The 27,267-nt window shown below is 36.4% G+C and overlaps 2 long non-coding RNA genes across 5 annotated transcripts; both read left to right on the forward strand.

Moving 5' to 3' along the window:
- The first annotated feature begins 2,834 nt into the window (after positions 1–2,834).
- On the forward strand, positions 2,835–6,026 carry LOC119780956. Of its 3 annotated transcripts, XR_005280473.1 has the most exons (6): positions 2,835–3,009; positions 3,556–3,827; positions 4,495–4,655; positions 4,741–5,002; positions 5,095–5,155; positions 5,491–6,026. It is a non-coding gene; the product is annotated as an uncharacterized LOC119780956 (long non-coding RNA). The 3 variants fall into 3 exon arrangements; XR_005280472.1 differs by lacking the exon at positions 2,835–3,009 and having other exon boundaries at positions 3,446–3,827; XR_005280474.1 differs by lacking the exons at positions 2,835–3,009; positions 5,095–5,155 and having other exon boundaries at positions 3,445–3,827.
- An 11,369-nt stretch (positions 6,027–17,395) lies between these two features.
- Positions 17,396–26,504, forward strand: LOC119780955. Of its 2 annotated transcripts, none has more exons than XR_005280471.1 (5): positions 17,396–17,418; positions 21,504–21,543; positions 22,501–22,533; positions 22,620–22,653; positions 25,446–26,504. It is a non-coding gene; the product is annotated as an uncharacterized LOC119780955 (long non-coding RNA). The 2 variants fall into 2 exon arrangements; XR_005280470.1 differs by lacking the exon at positions 17,396–17,418 and adding an exon at positions 17,596–17,643.
- The last annotated feature ends 763 nt before the right edge of the window (positions 26,505–27,267 follow it).

The following is a 27,267-nucleotide window of genomic DNA, read 5'->3' on the forward strand; positions in this document are numbered from 1 at the left end:
CCTCCTTCCCATTAAAGTTGTGAATGAGCTACATCCATGAAAGTTACCCCAATTGGAGACAAAGGATTGCTCTCGCTTAGACTGAAAGAATTTTTTAGATACCATTTACGGTTTGTCTTCAGCACTTGTTTGTTCGGAGTTGATATTCTCATTCAAAAAAGCCTGAGAACAAAGGAACGAAAGTGAAGCGCATGTCTCTCTGTCACTGACAGGCTCGTTAACGTTGTCAAGGTAACCGTGCTTCAAAGAGATTTTGCCTCCACCACTTTAAACAGCACATTTTAATCTAATGGAGGGAGACAACACTGATTTAACTTTAGGAAGTGGATACAATATGACTACTGGCCATGACCGTTCCCTTCACACGCAACCCTGATAGACTTTCAAAATAAGACTCCGGGGACCCTTCAAAATAAAAGCTCCTACATTAAACTCATAATTTTTTCCCAGCATATTGAATACCTAATACGGTTTTGGCTCAGCACTCGTTTGTTCGGAGGCGTTTCTGAGCAGCTGAAAGCTCTGTGAGGCTGAGCTGCTGCATGTGAGAGTGAGGTGCTGCAGCTAAACCAATGGGAACTAGCAGGTGGGACACACCATTTTGTTTGTGCTTCGTTTTTTTGTGTGAAAGACATACAGACATGAAAGTTTCCCCAGTCTGAGACAAAGGATAGATGTTGCTTAGACGGAAATAATTTTTTGGATAGCTTATACGGTTTTGGCTCACCATTCGTTTGTTCAGAGGGGTGTTTAGCAGCTGAACACTCACTGAAGCTTAGCTACTGCAGCTAATTCAATGAGAGGATCTGGTGGGACAAACCATTTTATTTCTCCTTCCCATTAAGGTTGTGAATGACCTAGACCACTTTGTTCATCCTTTCATGAGATGTGCCTCCATTATATATCTGTCCCTATGCTTATCTAATATTTCAAAGGTTAAAATGTATTTGATTTTCAATATTTCAAGAATTCTTTGGAACTACTTTTAGGATAAATTCAGCTCTTTAAGTTATTAGCTCTCTTTCTAAAAGCTTCTCTCTCTGTCCTTCCTCTGCTTATGGTCAGTCTTGCACTTAGGTTTCTGGATTGTCAAGCTTCTAAGGATGACACTGTTTTCTCTATGCTGATCAACTGACACATTTTAATCCATTTTAATTTGTTTTTTTTACAGGTTGGGACATTTCCACAATGATTTCATACTTTAATACTATGTATTTTTTGCTGTTTCTGCTACTTTATACATTTCTGCTTATTTTTTCAACTTTAGCTTGATTCTGCTCTCTTTCTTGGACATTCATTAAGCTTTTCTGCTTGCTGTTCATTCATAATATGTTTGCCATGTTTCTGCTGTTGGCTTCAAATATTGTTAGGAAAGTAATTAAACATTTTTTTCTGCCATTTATTCCACATAGGGTTTCACACTGTAGTACTTATTCAATAAAATATTCTTTAACATTTTACTTCCTGTCCTTACTGTAAGCCACTCCTTTTTGTTTTCAACCACATAAGATTCAACTTTTTTTTTAAGTATTTATTCTGCTATTTTATTAATTTTCTGCTTATTTTTTCCAATGTTGGCTTGATTCTGCTCTCTTTCTGGACAGGTCTTAAGCCTTTCTGCTTGCTGTTAATTCATAACATGTCTGCTGTGTTTCTGCTATTGACTTCCACTATTTTTAGGAAAGTAATTTAGAATTTTCATTTTCTGACATTTCATTGTTTTCTGCCATTTATTCCACACACTTTAATACTTATTCCACACCATATTAAATTTACTCCATTTTGTCTTCAACAAGAAAAGGTTTATTTATTTATTTATTTCACAATTTATTTTGCTGTGTCTGCTATTTTATTACATTTGTTGTTCCCCTATCCGACCAGAATTAAACGGTGACATTGATACGATGTATTAGGCCAGAGCTATGAGCATTTTTTTGGGTGAAGAAAAAAAAAAAAAAAAAAAAAAACAGGTGACTACCGCCACCTGCTGTCCATATGTGTGTAGCGTCACATCTATAAAAAACGTGATTTTCATACATTCGGAGGTGTATAAAAAAAAAAAGAAAAAAAAAATCACATTAAAAAGCCATTATTGTTAAAACCATTACAAATATGAATCATTACAAAAATGGCGTTTGATTTGAACATGTTTAATCATTATTTCAACTCCGAATGTATGAAAATCAGATTTTCATTTAGGTGACGCTACACGCATATGTACAGCAGGGGGCGGTAATTAACTGTTGGTTCCAACCACAGACGAAGAAAAGCTGTAAACACGGTGGCTAGGCTAAGCCACCGATATAGCTCGCTATCCATTTTAAACTAATCTGAAGATATCCTGAAGTTTTCTGAATCTTTCGTTTTTGTTATGTGAATCATTACAAACAGGGATTTGGGACTTATTTTAACTCCGAATGAAAAAATATATATCTTTTTAAACTGACGCCATAGGTTTGTGCTACACAGTAATGGTTCCCCCTTAAGGTTTACTTTGGACCAATCACGTTCCACCTGCCTGGATTCTACATAACATCTTGCAGGCACGACGGGGCTGCTTGGACTCCTTTTGCTAGCTGTAAGTTTAAATATATCTTGTTTTTAACACCTAAATATGTGACAGATTGTCACTTAACCCGATTGTTAGCAGCACATTTGTTAAATAGAAATAATAAGAATAAAAAAAAAAAAACAGCCCTCCTGCGTGTTACGTTCCTTCATGTTTCTGCTGGTGTTTTCTGTGAGATCAGCATAACAACAACGGCTTCTGTTACATTTGCAGATCGGCCTGTCAAGATCAATATACACTTAACCATTGCAAGACAGTCTGGTAGTTTAGCTGCTACGTCAGGGTTTAAAGTAGTGAATATTGAAAATATTCAGTATTTTCAATAAACATATTGACTCGTTGGCGAAGCCAAAATATCCGACAGTTCCTGAATGTCTCTCAACATTGTGTTCCCGGTTCCTTGTGGGTAAAATGCTTTTCATTGTCCGTTCACTGAGCAGGTAGGTCTTTTCTAATTATGTCCGCCATGAAAGTATGTATTTTATCGAAATATGTGACATTTTAAAGAATAGTATAATTCATTCAAAAGTGCTACATTGAAATAACCAAAATTGGAAACGGTTCCCTTTTTTTTTAATTTATTTCCCAATTTGACTACCCGTGCTGACAGTTAGCTACCGTTCATTTAAATGCTAAGATAGATGGGTAGTTTTAATGTAGTTTTAATGAATTTCTAAGCTTGATGTTTGACGATAGGCCGGGCTACTCTTTCTCTATGAACAGAGTTACATGCATTTGGCACAGAATGTGTGTGGAGAGCCATTTCATTCAAAATTACATAAATTATTACTGCAATTGATAAATTGTCAGTATATATTCAATTAATGATTCAAGAAATGTCTCATGAAATAAAAAAAAAAACAAATACCTCACAATAATAAACTTTTTTTTTTAACTGAAATAAAGTAAAAAATTTACACCTAATGCACACATGTATGTTGATGGCATGTTGGTGACATGTGCTTAGTTTTTGTCTTATTTCACAGAATCTGCTGCTGGATCGTCAGTTCTTGGAATCAAATGACATGTGTCAAAGTCAGTCTGTCGCCCAAAGAGACACATTCCCTCCAAAGGCAGACCACAGCCAAACTTCCATCCTGTTGAAAAATGGAGATATGGGGGAGGTGTGCAGAAAAAGATGAAGAAAATCCATTTTATCTTTTTTCCAGAGTCCATATGATGCTGATTTTCTCAGATATGCAAACTCCCTGACAGCACCTAGAAAATGAAGCATACTTATAGTAAAGTTGTGACTTCAGTAAGTAAAAAGAAATTCTCACGGTAAATTATGTTATCAGTACATTATCACTACATTATTGTTTTATAATGGCTTGAAGCAAAACAACTAATGTAAGAATGAGTATTCCTTTATTTTTCCATAATGCTGATGAACTTGGAATAGATGTTGCAAAAAAAAATCTTTCTTTTAGAATTGTCTGTATTTGTAAAAGTACATCAGCAGCTGCTCACAAAAGAAGGATTGTACTAGTTGTAAAAAGGTCATGTCAACTGAAACATATCTTTGCAAAGCGCAATAGCTGTAATGTGTGTATGAGGTCTGATTGGTGCATAATTAATGTGAATGTAGTATTCACACCCCGGAAGTAAAATTGAATATTTTTTGGAAAAGAGAAATTGCAAAAAAAAAACTGAAAAACTTAATCAGAAAAAGAGTCTTTGATAGAAAAATGTATATGAAAATATAAAACCAGTTTGGAAAAATATTACATTTAAACAAATGAAAGGAAATTCAGGAAAATGAAAAACATTCTCTGCTTGCAACAATAATGGCACAAAATTCACCTAATATGATGGTTGAATGTTCTGCTCACTGTAGATGTTTTAAAGCAACAAAATACTGTATTCCTTAATCTTACTTTAGTTTCAGACCCTACCTCCACTACCTCTCCCTGAACAGTCATGAGACCCTGCCTCTCTCCCCAATCCCTCAGCAGTGTCACATGGGATGGGGGGGGACCAGCACAGACTGGCTGTGGTTCCGAAGGACATAAGAATTTCCCCCTTAACCCTATCAGCTAACATCTCATAAAGAGTGATTTTTGGACGGAGGAACAAGTTCTTTTAGGTATGGACATCATAAATCATCTTTAACAAATAATTTTGTGATATAAGTATTGTTTTTAATTATGCAAATTGTTCTTTTATATTAGACCCTGACTCTCTCCCCAATCCCTCAGCAGTGTCACATGGGATGGGGGGGGACCAGCACAGACTGTGCCTGGACCATCAGTTAATCAGAAACACTGATAGTGGGACCTCTGAAAAATCTTGTCTTTGCCGTGATGACAATGGCATAAGGAGTGCACTTCCCCGAAGGCTGTGGTTCCGAAGGACATAAGAATTTCCCCCTTAACCCTATCAGCTAACATCTCATAAAGAGTGATTTTTGGACGGAGGAACAAGTTCTTTAAGGTGTGGAAATCATAAACGATCTTTAACAAATAATTTTGTGATATAAGTATTGTTTTTAATTATTCACATTGTTCTTTTATACTATTGGACAGAGAAGTGGCAGTGATCCAGGGTCAGCCTGCATTCATTCCTCAAACCAAAAAGAATTTCAAGGTAAATGTGAAAATGTGTCTTTTATTTGATCCTAATCACTGACTAGAGCTTCATCCAACCCAGCCACCACCTAGTATAAATGGCTGCCAGGTTCTGAGGTGCTTGTACTGTTTTCACTGCTTTGCCTCATTTTTGGTTAATGAACAATCAAACACCAATGAACCTTCCAGGTGTGTTTTAGAGCTTGATAAAGAAGATGCTGCTGCTGTTGGGCTGGCCAAACAGGGGGGAGCTTCTGACTAGAGGGGTTGGTTCAGTCTCTGAGAAGGACCTGGACCAAATGATCAGCAGGAAGGAGTTAGAGTATTTGACTCTGGTTTGTGATTAACCTGCAGGGACCAGTGCCAGTGACGCCCACTTCCAGGTCTACCACCTGGAAGGTGCTGATGTGCTGGAACCAGGACCAGATGGAGGAGGCGATCAGGGGGAACTACAGCAGTGCTGAGAGGGAGGCTGTGGACAGACTCAGCTGACTCAGCTGCAACATCCTGAAGACTCCATTGCACGAGCGCTGCCAACCTTGGGGGGCGGACACAGGCAAGAAGGATTCCTGTCAGCTCATATATGTTGATAACAACTAATAAAAATCCATAATGGATTTTCTAATAGTGTTGTCTTTCAACAAACATTCATCATTGATATGAAAGCACCAAAGCAACTAGCTAGTAGTAAAAGTATCAGACTCAAATTGTACTTGCAGTACTACTTTTAAAAATCAGTATTTTGTAAGTAAAAACTTCAAGTATATCAGGCATTATTTTATTAAGTCTTTTTTATATTCATATTTGATATTTTTATATTCAGATGATAATACTAAATGATAATTATTAAACAAGGTAGTCAAGTCAGGTCAGTAGAGTATTTAACTTGGGTTAGGTTCTTCACTAATATTTCATTATTTTGTTTTCCCGTGTACTTCCAAAGGTAATGCTGGTATGGAGTATCTTTACGAACAGTATGGTCAATCCCTGACTGTCATTAACAGATCCAGAGGAAGAGGATTGGGTGGACCTGACAGTCCCCATCCTCAGACATCCTCAGTCTGTAGCTCTTTGACCCGATAGCATCCTTGGCTGGAATAAGGTGCAGGATTTGGCTGTGTACTTGATGTCCGTCCCTCAGACTCTGTACCTGGACCAGAAGCAGGTCACAGAGGTCATGTTCCTGTGGTCTGCTCTTCCTGATGGGGACAAGAGGAGGATCCAGTATCAGCCCAGACACATAACCAAACTGGCCCATGGTCCCTTCAAGGCCCCCAGGAACACTGGAGTGACCCCAGGTGTGGACAGTGTGAAGAGGTGTCTGATTGGTCATTTAAGGGGCCTATCCCAGTGGTCCAGCACCAGCTGCTTAGTGGAGGACATGTGCATCAACCTGTGCTCGCTGCAGTCTGTCTGGCTTCCTCGGTGGACCAAAGTGCTGAGCCACTACCTCCGCATCAGAGAACTGGTGCTAAACTGCCACTCCCTGATGGAGGCCACCTGTCTGCAGCGGTTCCTCCTGAACCAGAGGACCCTTATCCAGTGGTAAATACAATAGGTTTCACACTAAAATCTGAAACAAATATGTTGCAGCAAAACATAATGATGACAATTTGTGATTGTAGGTTTAATCGAAGGCAGAGCTGCCAGGAGACAGGTGTCCTCACCCAGGGCCTTGCTACAGAAGGAGACATTGCTGTGGACACCACCCCCCACCCAAAAAAAAAACATAGCAGGACAGCCTCCTTTACTGTGCCAGGCTAGACTACCAGCGGGTGCCGCTGTTGTGCAGTTCATCATCTCAGCAGCTCCTCCTCCTCCTGCTCTCCCAGCTCCTGTTCCACCACTGCAGATAATTCTGGTGAACCCTGAATCAACAGTGATGGCAGCAGGTGCCAAATACCCCTCAGCTGCTCCTACACTGGTTTTACCTGCCACTTCAGTGACCGTGCACCGAGCGGCGTAGCCAGAACATTTTTATAAGGGTGGCCAGGCAATAACCAATGTACACAGAGGGGTGGCCTCAGATAGGCACCACAACCTCACAGTCAATCTGCACTGTTCCAACAGGAAAATAACAAGTAAAACCTCCATATTTTCTAAATAAATAGAAACTGTTTTCCACAAACCCACACAACCTTTGCTAACAAGTAGACGAATATATTCAAACATCTGTGCTTCTAGATAAAAGGTATAGTGGATAAAATTCTTTCAGGTTTTGAGTGAACATCTTTTCCATTGTCATTACTTACATACTTTTATCAATAATCATTCTGCATAAAAATAATATTTACAAGTACTAATATCTACATCAATTGATAATTTAAGTTTGTATTAAAATAGTTAATCTATGATGTCACTGAAGACTGCTAGATGACTTGCAGAGACACATTGTTTTGTCTTTACCCTGTAAAAGACAAAATCTAGTTCTGAAGAATTCTGTGCTTATCATCTTTAATGATAGCATATTGATGTGCGTAATTAACCAGTGTTTTTGTTGTCAAGTCATTGTAATATATGTAAAATTTTTGAGTATTCCACTTGGGAGTATTACTGCTGCCACCGTCTGTATTAGAGGGAAATGAAGGGTAGAGGTGGCCACAGGGGTGGACAATGATTTTCTAAGATTGGGCATGGCCACCCCTGGCCCCCCATCTAGCTCTGCCCCTGTGTCTACCCACCACCGCCACTGAGACCAGCAAATGAGAATATATCAGAGAGGTGCCTTTTAATAAGTTCACCAAATGTGGGCAGGCCAAAACAATATAGTTGGACACAGCTGCTTTTGCATTACCACCTTCTGCCACAGAAACTGTAGAAGGAAGCACCTCTGTAGATACGTCTTTAAATATGTTCACTTGGATTTAGATGTTTATACTTACCCAATCAATAGTAAAAACTCCTCCTTTGTTACTTAACTGTTATGAGTGTATGCCCTATTTTTTATTTATCAATAATTGGTGTTATGATATATTTTCTATTATGGTCTTCTTTAGATAGATGATGTGTTCTTTAATCTGAAAATAAATGCTGTTTTTAAGTTCTGATTGGTTGTTCCCTCATTTCATAGCCTTGATGTAAAATGTTTAAAGATAAGTTGAGTGATGCCAGGGCCTATGTAAATCACAGCAGCTGGAAGTTAGGGCAGGTGATGCTCTTCACATGAACTTTGATGACTTCTGTGGGATTATATGAACTCAATTAAGCTCTGCTTAGGCAGATATACGTACAATTACACTACTGTTACATTAAAGCTAGTGGGCATATACACAGTTAAAATAAATTTAATTATATACATGTGTATTTACCTACTTGTTATTTAAGCATCATTGAAACCTTATGCTTTCTCCAATTTTAGCCCAACAAAGTTCAATTACTCTTGTTATACCTGACTAAATTATTAAATTATATCTAATTTAAAAGTTAAAATGGGCACAAAACATTACCTATTGCTATAAATATCCTTTTTAAGGTTTCAGTACAACGTTTATCATAACAGGAGAAATATATTAATCTATAAAAAAAAACCTCCAATAGTGTTAATTCTAGGCACGAGAGAATTTGCGTCCTGGGAGGGTCTATTTAAAGCGGCGGAGGAACAACAGAGACTGAAATACTGTTCGCGGGTTGGACACTACTTTCCCATAAACGCTGCTTTCAATGTAAGACTTAAATATGCTAAAAACAGTACAACGGTTTCCATAACAGCAGAAATATATTACTCTAAGAAGAAAACTCTGCCATAGTTTTAATTCTATGGATGAAAGAATTTACGTCCTGGGAGGGTCTATTTAAAGCGGCGGAGGAACAACGTAGACTGAAATACGGTTCGCGGGTTCGAGACTACCTTCCGAAAAACACTTTGTTTTTAATCTAAGAAGAAAATATGCTAAAAATCCCTCTAACCTCCTTATAGCAGTTCTGCGTGAAAAATCGCACATTTTTGCGCATTCCACGTCTTTTTTCTTGGTGCGGCGGGCAATTGTATTCTTGCGCATGCGCAATTTACAGTGGTTTTATAAACTGCTCCGCACTTCTCGCACTTGACTCTCCGTATATGCACGACGAACAACTGCTTCTTTAAAAAAAAAAAAAAAACTCGACGAAAAGACTAATTTTGAGTAGGTACATTTATAAATTACCGACATCTGACATTTTCCTTATTTTTACTTTACTTATTGATAAGTTTGCCCATAAATTGGGATATGTTTAATTTGTTAGCGAATGTCGTCTTTGCGAGTGTAAAGCTAATGTCTATGTTAAGCTAATGTCTCTTTTAAGCTAATGTCTGTCGGCAGACATCAGATGATTGTCAAAATGAAACATGTAATGTTCAGCTACCATTTTTAGCCAACTTTAGCACATATCTTCTTTGAAAATATTTTGGGGAATTATTAGTATGGCAGAAATATTACATCAAATGAATTTGGGTGGCCTGCCGAATTATAAAATAAGCGCTTTACTTTTGCACATGCGCAGTGTCGTTCAATGAGCTGGTGCGACTAGGGAAGATCGACATTTTATACGTAGAGCCCTCATTGGATGTTGTAGCGAGGCCGACGTGCCTAGAGGGCATCCATTCTGGATCAGACCACAGTTCAGACAGCTGCTCCCAGAACGAATAGGAGAAAGTTTAATCAGAGATCATACTACAATAATCTCTTACATGTCACAACCACTTAAAAGACCAAAACAAATTTTAAAATTAGCTTTCAGATTACACATCTTTATTCAGATTTAAAACTTAACTGAAGATATATGCAATATTTGTATGTATATATATATATATATATATATATATATAGTGTGTGTATGCTGAATGTTGTGTAAAAGGGTTTATTTATAAAGGGGAAAAAATGTTAGAACTGTAAATATACAGTCATGTGTTTATATTACTATTTTTTATGTACTACTGTTTTCAAGGCTGCACTTTAAAAAGTGAAATTATCTAGAGCTGTTTTAAACGAAATTTCATTTTGGATACACTCGTGTAATTACAAAATAAATCTAAGTATGTGTGTGTGTGTCTGTGTGTGTATGTGTATATATATATATATGTATGTATATGTGTGTATATATGTATATATATATATATATATATATATATATATATATATATATATATATATATATATATATATATATATATATATATATATATGTATATATATATATATGTATGTATATATATATATATGTATATATATATGTATATATATATATATGTATGTATATATATATATATGTATATATATATATATATATATATATATATATATATATATATATATATATGTATATATATATATATATATATGTATATATATATATATATATGTATATATGTATGTGTATATATATATATATATATATATATATATATATATATATATATATATGTATGTATGTATATATATATAATCAATTCCAATAATTTTTGGATCATTCAATTCAGTTTTTATATAGCGCCAAATTCACAACACATGTCATTTCAAGGCACTTTCAGTTCAACCAGATCATACAGTCAAATTGATACAAAGTTTTCTATCTAAGGAAAACCAGCTGATTGCATTGACTCATAATACTCTTTATCTAAGAGCAACTAGTGAGCAACAAATAATATAAAAGTGTAATAATTGCTTCTTTTCTGTCACAGGATGGCACTCTCCAAGATAATCTGGGAAAAAAAGGACTCTCCTTATTTCCGGCCTCCCCCGCTTCATGTCAAGGTCCTAAAGAAAACAGACTCTGAGAGGGTAATAAGCTGGGAATTTGAGGGGGAAACAGCACGACCTGCTGTAACAAAAAAAAACCAGACTGCAATTTTGTCTGATGGCCAAACTCTGGCTAAAATTACTCTTTTTGAGATGTTTGCTGATAAGGTTAAGGAGGGAAATTCTTATGTCCTTCGGGACCACGTCCTAAGGGGAAGTGCACCCCCTTACTCTATTCTCATCACACCCAAGACCAAGTTTTTCAGAGGTCCCACCATCAGTGTCTCTGATGAACTGATGGTCCAGGCACAGGCTCTGCTGGTCCCACCATCACCTGTGACACTGCTGAGAGATTGTGGAGAGAGGCAGGGTCTCATGACTGTTGAGGGAGAGGTAGTGGAGGTAGGGTCTGAAACTAAAGTAAGATTAAGGAATACAGTATTTTGTTGCTTTAAAACATCTACAGTGAGCAGAACATTCAACCATCATATTAGGTGAATTTTGTGCCATTATTGTTGCAAGCAGAGAATATTTAATTTTTCTCTCAATTTCCTTCCATTTGTTTACATGTAATATTTTTCCAAACTGGTTTTATTTTTCATACACATTTTTTTTTTATTATCAAAGACTGTTTTTCAGATTGAGTTTTTAAATTACATTTTTTTGCAATTTCTTTTTTCCAAATGATATTTCATTCTTACTTCCAGGGTGTTGAATACTACATTCACATTCATTATGCACCAGTCAGAACTCATGCACACAGGACAGCTATTGCACTTTGCAAAGATATACTTCAGTTGACACGACCTTTTTACAACCACTCTACAACCACTTTTACAACTCTTCTTTTGTGAATGGCTGCTGATGGAATCCTACAAATAGAGACAATTCTAAAAGAAAAAAAAAAAAATTTGATAATTTTTTTTTAGTTACTGAAGTCACAGCTTAACTATAAGTATGCTTCATTTTCTAGGTGTCTGCAATCAAAAAGGTGCAGTCTGGGAAAGACTCTGTTCCACTCCGAACTCTACAATTAAAGCAAGTATGTAACTCAGAGTAAAACAAGTTTGCATATCTCAGAAAATCCGCATCATATGGACTCTGGAAAAAAGATAGCATTGATTTTCTTCATCTTTTTCTGCCCCCCTTCACCATATATCCATTTTTCAACAGGAAGGAACTGTGGCTATGGTCTCCCTCTGGAGGGAATGTGCCATATTAGAAGTCTCCTTGGGCGACAGAGTGACGTTGACACATGTCAAACTAGATTCTAAGAACCACGTCCAGCTGCAAAGCACAACCTACACCAAGTTAGAGGTATTGCATTTTTTCACTTCAAGGTTCAGTAATGAAAATTGTAAAAAATTGCATTTTCTTTATAATTCTGCTGTGGTACGATTAATCCAAGTCATGGTTACTAAAAAATCATAATGCTTTGAGTGCTTCTCCAGCAGCCACCACTCTTCTTTTATGGAGGAGATGAGAACTCCAGCAGAACCTGAAGCAGCATGAAAGGCCATTTACCATGACAGACTGGATAATGAGAACACATGCAAAAGAGAACAAAAGCACTGATTTAGTAATATCTTTAATCTTATAGAAGGTAATGGCTGATCTGATCTCCTGGGAGGAGAACATTAGGGAACAGCAGGGAGAATAAAATAGGTTGATTTTCCGCCAGCAGTCATGGTCCGTAGCTCTATTACTCTGTAAAGACTTCACAAACAGGGATGTTATAAGCCTTGCTTTATAAGTAGCCTCCCATTCTACTTTTAGAAATTCTAGGAACCACTAGTAAACCTGCAGATTGAGAGCGAAGTGCTCTGTTAGGAACATAAGGAACAATCAGATCTCCAATGTAAGATGGAGCTTGGTCACTTAGGAAGCATTTTCATTTCTATTCTGGATTTAACAGGAAACCAATGCAGAGAAGCAAGGATGAAAAGAAAAAAAAAAAAGATCTCTGTTTTTAATTTTGTTCAGAACTCTGGCTGTAGCATTTGGGTCAGCTGAAGGCTTTTAAGTACAGTGTGTGAACCTCCTGATTTGATAGAAAAGAATTGCAAAAATCCAGCAGTAAAAAAAAAAAACAACCTTTGATTAGTTTCTTAGCATCACCCCTGGAAAAGCTCTTTCTCATTTTGGCAATATTCTGGAGAAGAAGAAAAGAAGAAAATGCCAGAACCGTGTTCATTGTGAGGTTTATATGACAGGTCAATAAATGATGAAATTAAATGAGTGTTTAAAATGTAATTAAGGACATGCAAGATTTTAACTTCTTTCTAAAAGAACATTTTGCAATTACTTTCATGTAATTAGAATATTTCGTTCCACGTTTTTGTTACAAACTATATAAGAATATTCGTCATTCTTCCATCTTCATATTTATGGTTAGTGGCCATGTTTTATGCAAAAAAACAAGAAAACTGATATGGCAAATACATATGTTCTGAAACAAGGTTACTTAACATTAGACTGACAATTTCAAATGTATTTCCAGAGACCTTTGAAATAAATATGTTTTTTTTAAGCTGATGATTTGCTCTAACTTCATGTTTTGTTATTTTCACAGAAACAGAAAGCTGTTGTGACCAGAATCCAGATTCTGGGAGCGATGGAAAAAGACTCTGCACCTGAAATAACTGAGATTCTTCTGGAAGATGGAAGCATCTTGGACATCGCTGGCAAACTCTTTGAGCCCTATGAGGACTCATTAAAAGACGGAACTCTGGACCTTCTGGCAGAAGTTGATGGCAAGACCATCACAAAGCTGTTTCAGTAGATTTTTTTTTCTAAAAGTTTTTTTGTACTGAAAACTGAAAAATTTATATTTCAATATAAATTCTTTTTTTGTTTTATATTGAATGTATATATTTTTTTAGCTTGAAGTAGTATACACTGTTTTTACTGTTTAAAAAATATTTATTTTATTGATCAAAATATACATTCAATATAAAACAAAAAAAGAATTTATATTGAAAATATTTATTTTTTTGTATTAGGTACAGTAAGCTGTTTAAAAAAAAAAAAAAATTATTGCAGTTATTGGTCCAGTGTCAACAATATCAAATAAAGCTCTGACTCTGTGAATGGATTCTGTGACCGCTGATTATTAAATGACTCCTTGCATAACTTTCATTGTTTTAATTTATACCATGTGTTAACCATAAGTGGAAAATTGGACTTTTAAGTTGCAAGCATTTACAGATAGGTATAACACATCAGATTTCAGGAGCAGATCTTGCATTAATGTAGGCAGACATTTGGCCCTATGGCAGCACAGAGCTGACAAACTAGTAACTACAGATCAGTGATCTCTATTTACTTTATTTCTATTTCTTCACTGGATTGATGCTTGCCTGAAAAAAGTGAAGCCACCGTCCACTATGCTGGTACTCCCCACTCCCACAGAGATGCTCAGTAAAAATGCCTACTAGTGTAGAGTTTGGCTGCAAAAACAAGCAGCAGCAGCTGCCTGTGGGGACTTGTTTTCAAGGTAATTAGTTTCAGTGTGTGTCTACATACTTGTATGTATAGTTTTTTTTTTTTCAAATTATCAGATTCTTGTAACTAAGAGCAAAAAGCAAAATATGAGCTTGATGTTGCCTGGTATTTTACCAATTTATGAGATTTGGCTAGTGTAGAAACTGAAGCTCTGTGGAGTTATTACATTGGTTCATTAAATTAGCTGTATTGTAAATCTGTCAGATTTAAAGGCTAATGCACAGACACAGCATTCAGGTATATGGCAGGTATCCCCAAACTTGGTCCTCAAGGGCCGCTGTCCTGCAGGTTTTAGAGGTTTCCTTGCTCAAGAACAGCTGATTTTAATTGAAAGCTGATTAACAGGCTTTTGCTCTACTGCAATCATTACAAACAGCTGTAGTTGTCCACCTCCAGTCCAGGACTACCTCCTCTGATCCAGTTCTCTGAGCCTCCACTGCCTCCTGCACAGTCAAGTGGATTCTCTGGTGCTGCAACATCACATGGCTGCATTGCTGCAGACCAGCCTCCTGTAAGTAGTCTATTCACTATCTGCGGCGCCACAGTCCTCATGTCTGTAATCTGACACAATGATTTTAACATGCTGTGTTTGTATTCTAATGATTTCTTGCAGTCTGTAGCTCTTTGACCCGATAGCATCCCTGGCTGGAATAAGGTGCAGGATTTGGCTGTGTACTTGATGTCCCTCCCTCAGACTCTGTACCTGGACCAGAAGCAGGTCACAGAGGTCATGTTCCTGTGGTCTGCTCTTCCTGATGGGGACAAGAGGAGGATCCAGTATCAGCCCAGACACATAACCAAACTGGCCCATGGTCCCTTCAAGGCCCCCAGGAACACTGGAGTGTCCCCAGGTGTGGACAGTGTGAAGAGGTGTCTGATTGGTCATTCAAGGGGTCTATCCCAGTGGTCCAGCACCAGCTGCTTAGTGGAGGACATGTGCATCAACCTGTGCTCGCTGCAGTCTGTCTGGCTTCCTCGGTGGACCAAAGTGCTGAGCCACTACCTCCACATCAGAGAACTGGTGCTAAACTGCCACTCCCTGATGGAGGCCAGCTGTCTGCAGCGGTTCCTCCTGAACCAGAGGACCCTTATCCAGTGGTAAATACAATAGGTTTCACACTAAAATCTGAAACAAATATGTTGCAGCAAAACATAATGATGACAATTTGTGATTGTAGGTTTAATCGCAGGCAGAGCAGCCAGGAGACAGGTGTCCTCACCCAGGGCCCAGTTTTATATGACAGGTCCATAAATGATGAAATGAAATGAGTGTTTAAAATGTAATTAAGGAAAGGCAAGATTTTAAATTCTTTCTAAAAGAACATTTTATAATTACTTTCATGTAATTAGAATATTTCGTTCCACGTTTTTGCTACAAACTATATAAGAATTGTGGTCATTCTTCCATCTTCATATTTATGGTTAGTGGCCATGTTTTATGCAAAAAAAACAAGAAAACTGATATGGCAAATACATATGTTCTGAAACAAGGTTACTTAACATTAAAACAAAAAAGAATTTATATTGAATTAATAATTTTTCAGTTTTAAGTACTATAAGCTGTTGGTATTTAAAAAAAAAAAAAAAAAAGATTTATTGCATTTCTTCCAGTGTCTTCAACAATATGAAGTTAAGCTTCTGATCATTTCCATCAGCTTCTTTCTTCTGCTCTTTCTGCACTTTGATTCTGTGATCAGATTCAGTGACTGCAAATACTTAAAGCTCTGATTTTGTTGGCTTCTATGTCTGATTATCTATGATTGGATTCTGTCACCGCTGATAATTAAATGACTTCTTGCATAACTTTCATTGTTTTAATTTATACCAAGTGTTAACCATAAGTGGAAAATTGGACTTTTAAGTTGCAAGCATTTACAGATAGGTATAACACATCAGATTTCAGGAGCAGATCTTGCATTAATGTAGGCAGACATTTGGCCCTATGGCAGCACAGAGCTGAAAAACTAGTAACTACAGATCAGTGATCTCTATTTACTTTATTTCTTCACTGGATTGATGCTTGCCTGAAAAAAGTGAAGCCACCGTCCACTATGCTGGTACTCCCCACTCCCACAGAGATGCTCAGTAAAAATGCCTACTAGTGTAGAGTTTGGCTGCAAAAACAAGCAGCAGCAGCAGCTGCCTGTGGGGACTTGTTTTCAAGGTAATTAGTTTCAGTGTGTGTCTACATACTTGTATGTATAGTTTTTTTTTTTTTCAAATTATCAGATTCTTGTAACTAAGAGCAACAAGCAAAATATGAGCTTGATGTTGCCTGGTATTTTACCAATTTATGAGATTTGGCTAGTGTAGAAACTGAAGCTCTGTGGAGTTATTACATTGGTTCATTAAATTAGCTGTATTGTAAATCTGTCAGATTTAAAGGCTAATGCACAGACACAGCATTCAGGTATATGGCAGGTATCCCCAAACTTGGTCCTCAAGGGCCGCTGTCCTGCAGGTTTTAGAGGTTTCCTTGCTCAAGAACAGCTGATTTTAATTGAAAGCTGATTAACAGGCTTTTGCTCTACTGCAATCATTACAATCAGCTGTGCTAATGCATGGAAACCTCTAAAACCTGCAGGACAGCGGCCCTTGAGGACCAAGTTTGGGGATGCCTGGTATATGGCATTAGGCATGCAGAATTTACAAATAAAAATAATACTATGGCGTTATCAGACATGTACTTGTAATTCAGTCTTTATGTAAAATCTTAAAATTATTAGCAAGATGTAATTACCACAATTACACATACAGAATTACGAAATACTTTGGCAATTTAACAAAAACAACTAGCATTTACAAAAAATACTTCATCTTTTTGTCAAAAATAAATTCCCATTATAATGCTGCTCCTCCATGAAAAGAACAAGAACATAAAAAAATTAACAAATGGGAAACAATAACTGAGAATAAGTAATAACATTTTAATATTCAGTATTTTCAATAAACATATTGACTCGTTGGCGAAGCCAAAATATCCGACAGTTCCTGAATGTCTCTCAAAATTGTGTTCCCGGTTCCTTGTGGGTAAAATGCTTTTCACTGTCCGTTCACTGAGCAGGTAGGTCGCTTCTAATTATGTCCGCCGGAGAAGAACAAGAACATAAAAAACGAACAAATAGGAAGCAGTAATTGAGAATAAGTAATATTTTTGTATTCAGTATTTTAATAAACATATGGACTCGTTGGCGAAGCCAAAATATCCGACAGTTCCTGAATCTCTCTCGCATTGTGTTCGCAGTGCCTTGTGGGTAAATAGCTTATCGCTTGTCCGTTCACCGAGCAGGTAGGTCGTGTCTAATTATGTTCGCAATGAAAGTATGTATATTACCAAAATATGTGAGATATTAAAGAATAGTTTAATTCATTCAAAAGTGCTACATTTAAATAACCAAAATTGGTAACGGTTCCCATTTATTTTTATTTATAAATTCGACGAGCCGGTGCTAAGCGTTAGCTATCGTTAGCTTAAATGCTAAGATGGACGGCTAGTTTTAATTAATGTCGGAAAACGTACCGTTAGGGCCGAAATATGTGAGATATTAAAGAATAGTTTAATCGATGCAAAAGTGCTACATTTAAATAACCAAATTTGGAAACGGTTAGTAAACCGTTTGTACACTCTGGTTTAGTAAAGGCAAAGGCTGATTTTTTTTAACCATAGCCTGGCTTGCTCTGTCTACATCAGGCATCCCCAAACTCGGTCTTCGAGGGCCGCTGTCCTGCAGGTTTTAGAGGTTTCGTTGCTCCAGCACAGCTGATTTTAATTGAAAGCTGATTAACAGGCTTCTGCTCTACTGCATTCATGATAATCAGCTGTGCTAAAGCAGGGAAACCTTTAAAACCTGCAGGACAGGGGCCCTTCAGGACCGAGTTTGGGGATGCCTGGTCTACATGATCGGGTATGTGCATTTGGCACACAATGTGTGTGGAGAGCCATTTCATTCAAAATTATGTAAATTAATATTGCTATTGATAAATTGTCAATATATATTCTATTAAGCAAAGAAATATCTCATGAAATAAAAAAACAAATACCTTACAATAAAAAACTTTTTGTAAAGCTACTCTATGTATTGAGTCACTTAGGTTTTTTAGCTCAGTATTTCATTTTAACCTTTAATTTCATGTTCTGATATTCAGTTAAGGAGTAGGGATTTCTCTGTGAAGTGGTGCTGGTTAGGATTGGCTGAATTTGCAGAAACTGAAGTACTCCAATCACACTATTCCCACCTCCTAAGCTGTGTTTGGTCCTGTCACTACCCAATCTGTACCGGATGCACGATATATACCATTTGTGCATGTGCAAACACATATTTATCTCATATTTGTTTCTATCCTTAAATCACCAAAGAATGCTTCACAATAGATTTTGAAAATATTTAATGACTTTTCTGAGCCACAGAAAATAATACTCCATTATGAAATATAGCAATCAATCAATAAATTACATAACAAATATTTAAATACATAAAAACTTTAAATATAATAAATATGATTAGCTGAAGTTACACTCTGGAAGCTTGTATGAATCATTACTGGTTAAAGCATTTTTATCTGCTTCGTAATAGGAGCTGCATGTGATGTTGAGTTAATGTCAGACAGTACACTGCAAAAACAATCCAGAAATAAGTAAAAAATGGCTTAAATTAAGTATATTTAGCCTTTATTTGACCAGGTAAATAAGATGATTTGCCAATGGAATGAGTATTTTCACTCTTAAAATAAGATAGTTAGATAATATTTACTTGAAATAAGACGATAAAATAGTTTTTTCTTATTTTAAAAGGAAATTGTCTTGTTCCATTGGCAAAGTGTCTTACTTATCTCCTCAAATCAAGGAAAAACACACTTATTTTAAGAAAAAATAACTTATTAAGATTTATATTTTTTGCAGTGTAGAACTGGAATTTCACAACTGATAATACCAATTATGGAATATTATTATTCTGCCTGTATTTTCAAACCCAACAGCAAGTAGATTATTTAAAGAAAAACAGCTGATAAGCACTACTGAGTTCTGTCTCCCGTCAGATTGACGTAAATCAACTGAGTTCTGTTCTTTGGCTGGTATGTGCACAGTTATCATGAAGTTCAACAACTGTAGACCACATCAGTGAACCATGTTTCTATGTTGATGTTTGCAAAGAAATGAACTGTTTTATGTGAAGTTTAAATGGGTAGAAATCAGTGTGTGTGTGATAGTTTTTATGCTGACAAACATTTAATAAACAGAAATTAGACTGAAGGAGCTGAGGCATGTGCAAACATCCCTATATGGTTGGGAGATATTTGTGGATTCGATTCCTGAAAGACCAAATCAACATATTTAAAGTGACTGCTTTACATTTGTTTTTAGTGCAGAGTTTACTTGGAGACCAGTTCTATGTCCAGACTGTAAGCGCTGAAAGCAGCAAAAAAGCTTATGCTGCTTCATTTTTGATGCTTGTACACATTAAGGTCCAACGTGCCTCAAATGTATCTTTGATGCTTCTTAAGTGCGTCCAGTAAAGTGTGTCCAGATGCGTCTGATGCTTCTGCTGCTCCTGTGTTCCATGCCAGAGAGCAGCTTTGCTATAGTTGCTGTGTTTAGTGCGTAAACAGTAGTCTGGCTGCAGAGCTGCAATGTAAAGTGTCCTGCGATGTTAGAACTGGAAGGTTTTTTGAAGGCTTTCAAAGTAAAAGTGATTGGAAGGCTTCCTAAAGTTAAAGCTAACATTGAGTTTCTCAACGTAAAGTTAGCTTCCTTTAACAAACAAGTGTTATTGGGGATACTTGTATGCAAGCACAGTGTTACTTCCCACCACACTGCCATCTGGAATAATAGATATATTAGCCTGATAAACCAGACGTTAGGGGAGATAAAAGGTGTTATTTAGTGTGGCCCCGATGAATAAGACATCAGAAGATTGTTGATGAGAACAACCTGTTGTTTTTCAAACCATGTCTGTGCCTATTGGCCAACGCTCTGACCACCGAGCGATGTGATTGGCCCGCCAGATTTAGGGCCTGGGGCATTGATCAAGGCTGGACCACCCGCAGGCAAAAATGATTTTGGCCGCTGGCAGGTGGGGCTAGTTTACTAGGCTATAGATATATGCTACATAGAAATAAGTTTGTGCGTTTCGATTGGTGGATAGAAAAGGGCCTTTTCTCTATAACACATTTTCTGAACGACAATGAAGTTTGGCTGTCCAATGAGGACTTTTGCTAACTGTATCATTTGAACTGCTACTATCCTCAATATAACACTGTCATAATTTCTAATCTGACAGCAAACACATGCTGTGCATTATTCCCAAAGGCTTCAAATTAAAAAGGGACAGATTAAAAACTAAAAAGAAGCAGCTCCTCAAATGATCACATTCTGTGCAGGAATATCAACTACAGTTCTTCACAAAAGTATTGTTTTTAATTATTTCTGTCTAAAAGGACATTTAACATAATCCTCCTTTTTAAATGCAAGCTTAAATCAACACAGAAAAAAGCTTTTTATTTAAATGATTTAAATGAGGGTGCAGGTTTTCCCATTTAATTTTTAAACATCTTTATTGATTATAGCAGCAACAGCTGTAGTCCATTTCATCTAATGCTGGGATCAAGCTGTTCAGATGTGGGCCTCTTCATGCAGTGTTTGCCAGTTCATGTAAAGGTTATGTCTGGTTTGTGCACATACTGTAAAGTTGATTTATTGTAAAAAAAAAAAATAAATAAATAAAAATGTTGATATGGAGCACAAAATGAAGCCGTTTATGTGATAAAGGTGTAATTTCTCCTTCTGAGGAGTTTCAATCACCATTTCTGTCATTTTAACCGTTGCTACTAGCATGCATGGAACCTCGTTTCCAGTTTTAAACAGATTTGCCTTTGAAAACATATTTTATCCATTAATGGTAAAATGCTGTTATCTGCTTTGTAAAAGGAGATGCATTTGATGGTGCGTTCAGGTTGATAGAAAAATTAGACCTTTAGACTGTTTAGACTTACTTATTGAATAATGTTCATCTGTATTTCAACGCTTTAGTAAGTATATTAAGGTAACTTTCAAAGACAAAAAGCTAATATTAAGTATTAGTTTTTTGTTCTGTGGCTCTAGTTGATTAAACCTTCATACTCGGGTCAATAACAGACTGTTTCCTCTCTCAGATTGAAAGAAGCCCCCTGACTGTCGACTTCTCTTTGGCTGGTAAGTAAACATTCAAAAGTTGAGAAACCCCTAGACCACTTTAGTCCACCATTACCATGTTCATATTTTCAGTATTATACTATTAAAAGCTTAAGCCATAACAGCACCATTTATAAGAACATGTAGTAATATGTCAAATTAATTGGTAGGATATGTAAGCAAAATTCTAAGAAAACATAGTTAAAATTAAATTAGTCACAAAAAAAACAACAACATTGGGGGCAGTTTAACCTGTTTCTGCTCGTAGCTGACAAAAGATGACACTTTGAGTTCCATCTCTCTGTCATTTTATGGTTTAAATAAAAAAAAGGCTGGGCATGATGCTCCTCTTTTAGAATGGAAGAGCAAACATTAAATGTACCCTGTTACGTAGCTTCATGTTGATGTTGAGCCATTATTATTGGTGATGAATGAACACTGAAATAATCCTGGCAATAACCCTTATATAACATCTAATGAAATTTCAGCAGTATATTATAAACAATCTGCCCCCCAGCGGCGGTCTGCTCCAGAGCTGATGAGCTCGATGACTTGCTCAGCTTACATCTGAGTAAAGCTCTGGAAGAACAAACATGAGTACTTCTCAATTAACCTGTTTTTGGATAAACCAAGGAGATATTTTTTGTTTCACACTACCACATTTTCACCTAAATTCAATTGCAAAGTTAATTTGTGTAGAAGAAAGTGTTTTGACGTTACTGCATGGAGCCTTATAGTGGTTCACACTGTTCATTAGGGAAGTCCTTTATACTGCTGTCTGCTGCAGACTTTTTCAACTGAGTGTGAATTAAACTGCCTACAACTAAGTGAAATATTGAAAGTGCAGCAATTTCTTAGAATTTTTTTAAGTTACAGTTCCATGCATTACATTTTTCTCCATATATATATATTTGTCTCCTTATACCGTCCAAAGCGGGAATTATAAATGTGTCCTCTAAATTCTTTTTCTTTCCATAGATTGAGAATCAACCCTCCCTGCTGCTTTGGCTGGTATATATTATGATAACATTTGTCATCTTTTACAATCTAATCTGTTTTGAACATTGCATACAAACTGTTGTTTTTCTGCTTTTCAGTAGCTGTTTTTGGTGACAGCCAGCTGTTTACACAGTAAGTATTTCATAAATGGAAGTTCTGTGTTGATAATGTGTTTAAAACTTTATTTTAGCCTATCATGTAGGTTTATGCTAGTCACTGCTTCCTCCCAACCAATCGCAATCGCGGACCCAGGCACGCCGTCACAAAGCGCCGCCCTCTCACACCATAACACAGAGCACATGAAGATGTCGCAGCAAGTAGAGGCGGAGGAAATTGTTCCAAAGAAGGGTTTTTGTAGTTCGCCAGTTTGGCAGTATTTTGGTCATGCCAAGTCGGACAAAAAACAAACCACAGTCATCTGGAAAATGTGTCGGGAACCAGTGAAAACGAAGTCTGATAACACAACCAACTTTTTTTTTTTTATCATCTCAGCCGCTCACACCCACAGGAGTACGAGCTGTGTAGGCCCCGGCGCACCTCTCCTCCGAGGAATCTTCGGGAATTTCGGGGGGGGGGGAATATATAATATATATATATATATATATATATATATATATATATATATATATTCATATATTCTGGGCAGTTTTCCACGTAGTTCTAACAATTGAGAGGAAAATGCTGAGGGGCCAGAAACTTCAAAGTAATAACTCAGGTTAAAGCAGGAAACTAAGCTGAACCATAACAAGGTGCCAACAGCACCTCTAGAAGAATAGGGGTGAGAAAAAATAGCCCATAGAAATGCTAGGCTAAAGGGTGAGTTGATTTGGGTTTTTGTTCTTGTTGAGTGGAGTTTCCATGGTAGCCTAGAGTCCTACAATCTTTTAATTACCACAAGCTGGTGGTGTTCTATTCCCACCCAAATAGGGTATTCTATTTATTTATTTGTTATATTTATTTTGGTCACTTTTCTGGTCACTTTAGTTTATTTTTTGTCAGTATTTAATAACATAACTCAGGTCTTTTAAGTTATTTTTCTTTAAAACAATTCTGTTATGGTTAAAAAGTTGGTTAAATAAAGATTTAATTGGAAGTCTGTGTTTGTGTTCTTTATTAAAATTCAATCATTTAGCAATATCATAAAATGTCCAGGCAGAGATTCACATAAAATATGGTTTCAAATCTTTTCAATAATTATCGATATTGATCAAGATGCATTTTTTTTTATTGATAAGCTTTTTTTCTATATCCCAGCCCTAATCAGTACACTGTTGGGTACTAGAAGCTCACTATCGATCATATCAAGTTTTTCAATAAACTCAGAATGTAGTTGTTTCAGATAAGCTGGAGAAAATAAACACAGCTCTTCATTGGATTGTAAACAATCTAAAATGTTAGTTCTTATTTAATGTATATTTGTCATCTATCTTTTTATTCTATTGCACTTTTAAGTAATTTTTACTCTTTCTTACCTAATTTATTGAGTTTAATTTGTATTTTCTTTCAGCCTGCTATATTTTCAGTTATGTAATACAACTTACATCCTGGGGGAAAGACCTAAACATAAATTAATAAATAAAAATAAAATCCGACATAAGGACAGATCACTGCAGGAAGATAAATGACCTGACTGTTGAACCTGTCATCTGCAAAACAGCAAAGAAAAAAGTGAAAAAGTTATTGAACCTGTTGGCTTTGATTTGTTTTGGAAACTCTTTTTATAGTTTCAGGTTTTTTATTAAAATTGTTTTTGTTTTTTTCTAGCAATGTCTAGTTTTTATATGAAAGTGTGCTTTAACTCTAGTTTTTGTCATTATGTTAGTTTTAGTTAATGCTAAATCCTTGATTGTAAGTTCATTAGCCTTGGTTTTTCCTCCAAGACATCCCAGAGAGCATTTAGGATGTTAGAACATCAGAGCTCTGGGAGCTCTAGATGACATGAACTGCATAATGTTAGGCTCTTCTCCCAGGCCATATGACAGCCTTATCTGGAACATCATCATCATCTGATATGTGTCCCTTTCCTTGCTGTTCTGCAACTATTAGAAAAACAATTCCTCTATTTGCTCTGCACTCTAGGTTCCTTCATTTTATATCTGATCTTTTTTTGGAGATGATCTCCCTGGTGTTAAAACTAGGTCCTGAACAAATAATGGAATGCTGAATGTGAATGATTACTAGTATTTTATTCTGTGAATATTAGGAGCCATCATCATAAAACTCCTGACAGTAACATTTTTATATAGATCATGCCTGGTCAGTATTAGTTTGGTTGGACTAGTCTTATCTTTGATAACAGCACACACTATTTTTTATCATCCATTTGGATGTCGCATTGATTTCTTTCCAAATAAGTCTTAATCCACGTTCTCAGCCTCCACTGTTTCTCTATTAAATTAGCTCACACAAGAGTTATTCAGGACAGTTGTTAAAAACTGAACATCCTCTGAAAAATGTATGGTGTTAGTGCAATCATAATAAACCCAATGTATTTATATATCATCTAGATCAGGGGTGGGCAATTCCAGTTCCTGAGGGACATTATCCTGCCACTTTTAGATGTGCTTTGGTTCAACACACGTGAATAAAGTTATGAAATGCTTGAGAGAAATCTGGAGGAACTGATTGCATACTGAGGAGGTAACTCAGTCATTTTATTCAGGTGTGTGAACCAAGGATGGCTCCAAAAGTTGCCAGATACCGCATTCGTGGAATTTTTGTTGCCCACCCCTCATCTAGATATTACCAGGAGAATTGTTTTAATCGAGTTTGGCTGATTTTGAAATCTAACTAAAGTTACTGTCCAATAGTCTTCACATTTCTATGAAATTAGAACATTGATTTAATAGCCTACTTTTTTTTTTTGCAGAAACTGCTTTAGTTTTATTTGAACAGCATTTAATTGATTTCCTTTTGTCTTACAGGTGCCCGGCTGTCTCTCTACCTCTCTCACTATATTTTGGGACTTTCTAGCTCTCCTATCCCATCTACCCATTCTATCTAATTATTGGATATTCTACCACTCTATCCCATCTACTCTATACCACTCTATCTGTTTTATGGACAAACTTTTTCCAGAAAATTTTACCAGAAAAACTTTTCCCAGAACATTTTACCAGACAAAGTTTTTTCCAGAACAACATTTTACCAGACAAAGTTTTTTCCAGAACAACATTTTACATGAAAAAGTTTTCTGCAACAAGGTCTTTGAGTGCCTTATCTGACTACATTTACCAGACCTGAGAGTTTCTTCACTCTCACCGCTCTCTCTGTCCTATCCACACTCTTGCACTAGTTATTTGCATTAAGTTCAAGAAATACATCAACACATTTTCATATTAAACCATTTTTGGATCTCTATTGAGAGTTTAAGTTAATTTGACCCACACATAAAAATATTTGCTTATATTCAGTACAGAAATTCTTAGTTTAAATACCTACACATACTTATAAATACATATATTAACACATTTTTCATATCAAAGCATTTTTTGATCTCTATTGAGAGTTTAAGTTAATTTGACCCACACATAAAAATATTTGCTTATATTCAGTACAGAAATTCTTAGTTTAAATACCTACACATATTTATAAATACATCAATATAGATACATACTGAATTACACTTGAAAGGAACTGTTACCCATCTCTCATCCTCCTGCTGGTTTCGAGGTGAATATACGGTTTGTAATAAAGGTTTGGATCCAGATATATTTTATTAAGTGAATTTGACCCACACATAAAAAATATTTGGTCATATTCAGTACAGAAATTCTTAGTTTAAATACCTACACATACTTATAAATACATATATTAACACATTTTCATATTAAACCATTTTTGGATCTCTATTGAGAGTTTAAGTTAATTTGACCCACACATAAAAAATATTTGGTCAATAAAGGTTTTGATCCAGATATATTTTAAGATTTTTTTTTGTAAGAAGTTTATGTATGTGCAAGAATAAAAACATCTTAAAAAGACCTGGCCTCTGTTTGCTGCTTTGGTGAATTAACAAGTGTAATCCTTCAACCAGACGCTACCTGCTGCCTTGCTGATTTACACTGCAACATATCTGAGAGGGCAGAGCTTTGAAGACCTGAGAGTTGCTGTTTCTTTGCTGTTGCAGTACTTTCATTGGAGGAATCCAGGAGAAGAACAGTCATCTAATTGATAAAGCTGCCTGGTGCCTAAAAGTTTAAAGAGTTACTAGATAAAATTTTGGTTATTTTGTTTACATATCTCTTGATCTGTAACGATGCCTAGAAAAAACCAGCGTTCCCAGTCTCAGAAGCTAAGGAGACAGCAGGAGAAAGAGCATCCATGTGTTTCCCAGAGTGGTGAGAAAGTTGATGTGTCAATTTCAACAGCTCCAAGTCCGCAAATCCATTCTCCTGATCACTGCACAGATCTGATGTCTTCTGAGGAAAAAATGTGCCAACAAACGACTGTCGGTGACTTCAACATACAGCAGGTGATGCAGAGTGAACCTGTGGTTACTGTAGTTGACTGTGAGCATAGGCAGCATCATGGAGAAGCTCCAGGACCATCTTGTGAACCAGCCATTCCACATGAAGTCCAGCCACCAGTGACAAGAATCTGTGCGTCCAGAAGTCAGGCTTCTACTAAGTATGGTAAATACAGGAATAGGCAATGTATGGCTAATAGTTTGGTTTTCCTATCATTTGTCCATGAAGATGAGTTCATTACTCGAGATGACCTTAACCGTGTGTTGGACATGGGTCA

The sequence above is a fragment of the Cyprinodon tularosa genome, unplaced genomic scaffold (assembly GCF_016077235.1).
Source record: "Cyprinodon tularosa strain WSP-4 unplaced genomic scaffold, ASM1607723v1 ctg1684, whole genome shotgun sequence".
Lineage (NCBI taxonomy): Eukaryota > Metazoa > Chordata > Actinopteri > Cyprinodontiformes > Cyprinodontidae > Cyprinodon > Cyprinodon tularosa.